Raw genomic sequence first — 2,931 nt, 5'->3', positions numbered from 1 at the left:
CCCCCAAGAAGATAAAATACTTAGGAATAAATCTAATCAGAGACGTAAAAGACCTGTACAATGAAAACTACAAGACACTACTGCAAGAAAACAAAAGAGACCTGCATAAGTGGAAAAACATACCTTGCTCATAGACAGGAAGACACAACACTGTGAAAATGGCAATTCTACCCAAAGCGATCTACAGATACAATGCAATCCCGATCCAAATTCTACCAGCATTTTTTAATGAGATGGAGAAACAAATCACCAACTTCAGATGGAAAAGGAAGAGAATGTGGATAACTAAAGCATTACTGAAGGAGAAGAAGAACAAAGTGAGAGGCTTCACACTACCTGATTTTAGAACCTACTATACTGCTGCGGTAGTCAAAAGATCCTGGTACTGGCACAACAACAGATACATAGACCGATGGAACAGAATTGAGAATCCAGACGTAAATTCATCCACCTATGAGCAGCTGATGTTTGACAAAGGCCCAAAGTCCATTAATTGGGGAAAAGGCAGTCACTTTAAAAAATGGTGCTAGAATAACTGGATATCCATCTGCAAAAAACTGAAACAAGACCCATACCTCACACCATGCACAAAAGCTTCCTCTTCCTTTAAAAATAATATTAACTTCAAAATTTCCATGTGAAAATATTTCATTTTTTGCAGCATCCTCTTGGTACACCTGAAGTCTATGCATTCACATGTAACTTTCTCAGCTCTTTAGCTTGTCCTGCCACAGGCAGCAGCTTCAGTCAGCCTCCCGCCTTCAAACAGCCTCAGGGGAGAGTCAGGCAGAAGTCTCCCAGCTATCCCAAACCTCGGGGATCATGAGTCAGTTAACACCAGGGACTCTTTATGCTCTTCTGGCAGCTGTGGACTGGTTTACGGCTTTCTGAAGTTCAGCAAGTAAAATTACAAATCCCTCTTCTTAGAAAACCCCTAAAGTTTCCAAGGAGTTCTTTATGCATGCACACTTGTCCTTTTTGTGGGGGCTAGTGCGGGAGTACTGGTGGTACAGTGGTTAAGCACTCGGCTGCTAACGGAAAGGTCAGTGGTTCAGACCCACCAGCTGCTCTGCAGGACAAAGATACGGCAGTCTGCTTTAGTAAGGATTACAGCCTTGCAAGCCCTAGGGGCCATTCTACTCTGTCCTGTAGGGTTGCTGTGAGTCAGAATTGACTGGATGACAACAGGTTTGGGGTGTGGGACATGCAAAAAGCTCTTTACACCTGTGTTGTTACTAGATTGTTTTATCTCTGAAGACAGGGAATGTATCTTATTTATCTTGTGATTCCAACATTTAGCAATGTCTGACACCAGGAAATTTCCTGCTGAGTACAATTGGGAGGGTAAAATGAATGAATGCAGGCGATGCATCAGGAACGAGCTGAGATATAGCATCAGGAAAAAAAAATTATTCCAACCTCAGCTAAAGAGAAGGGAAGAACTTTGGTGACATCTGGTATCAAAGATAAGAGCAGAGGAAAAATGTGAAAACAAATATAATAGGAACACAGAGTCAGATATATCTAAATACTGTTTGCTCTTATCTTGAAACTAGGAAGAATAAAAGATATTCTTTCCAGTGTCTCTGTAATTCTAAATTAAAAGCACAAACATTTTATATTTTTCTATGCGTGCTTCCTGTGTTCTTACAAACAAGTTCATTCTGCAAATAGCAGATACGCAGCAAAGAAAGATAGTATTCTCAAGAAATTGCTCTGCAATTCTTAACACCTAAGTCCAGACAGAGTCAGTGTGTTGTACTGTGGTGGCTTGCATTTTGCAATGATGCTGGAAGCTATGTCACCTATATTTCAAATACCAGCAGGGTCACCCATGGTCACAGGTTCCAGACTAAGACAGACTAGGAAAAAAGGACTGGCGATCTACTTCTGAAAATTAGCCAATGAAATCTCTATGGATCACAACAGAATATTGTCTGATATAGTGCTAGAAGATGAGCCCCCTAGGTTGGAAGACACTTAAAATACACAGTGGCTATAACAATGGACTCCAGCACACCAATGATCCTGAAGATGGCGCAGTATCCAGCAACTTTTCCTTCTGTCATACATGACGTTGCCATGAGTTGGAGCCAACAAAACAGTAATAACAACAACAACTCCAGACACTTGTGTCTATACGTATTAACATGTAAAATAAATGTTACTGTCCCCGAGGATGAAGTTGTTTAATGAAATGAGTTTAATGACAGCTAGTCCATGCTAGCAACAAAGCAGTATACACACGCCACATTCTTCTCCTCTTCGTTATTATCAGCTCGCTCTCAATCCTGCACAGCTTATTGCTCTGCAACCATTTTTACCAATTAAGTGAATTAGGTTTTCACCTCAACCTTTTAGAAAATGTCTTTCAGGATGACCAGGTCAGTCAGATTGAACAAATATATACCACTTTAAAAGCCCTGGTGGTGGAGTGGTTAAGCGCTTAGCTGCTAACCGAATGGTTGGCAGTTTGAACCCACCAGCTGCTCCACAGGAGAAAGATGTTGCAATCTGCTTCCGTAAAGATTCACAACCTTGGAAACCCTATGGGGTAGTTCTTCTCTGTCCTGTAACATTGCTATAAGTCAGAATTTGCTCGACAGCACTAGGTTTTTCATGGTTTTAAAAGAGAACAAAAGCTTTCTTTCTTTTCTTTTTTTTATTCTGAAAGATCTAAAATTTCAAGACAGTCTGATCTCACTTCCTTAGAAACATCAGGCTTCAGTGATGATAATAATTATCAACTGTCTCTGGCAAGTAGTTACCCCAACACTTGCTTTTATCAAGTGTCATAAAGGCATTTTTTTTTTTTTTATTGTACTTCAGGAGAAGGCTTACAGAACAAATAGTTTCTCATGAAACAGTAGTACACATGTTGTTTTATGACATTGGTTAACAACCCCACAACATATTAACCCTCTAAATTCT

This window comes from Trichechus manatus, unplaced genomic scaffold, assembly GCF_000243295.1.
Source record: "Trichechus manatus latirostris isolate Lorelei unplaced genomic scaffold, TriManLat1.0 scaffold00240, whole genome shotgun sequence".
Lineage (NCBI taxonomy): Eukaryota > Metazoa > Chordata > Mammalia > Sirenia > Trichechidae > Trichechus > Trichechus manatus.
This window is presented reverse-complemented; position numbering follows the sequence as displayed.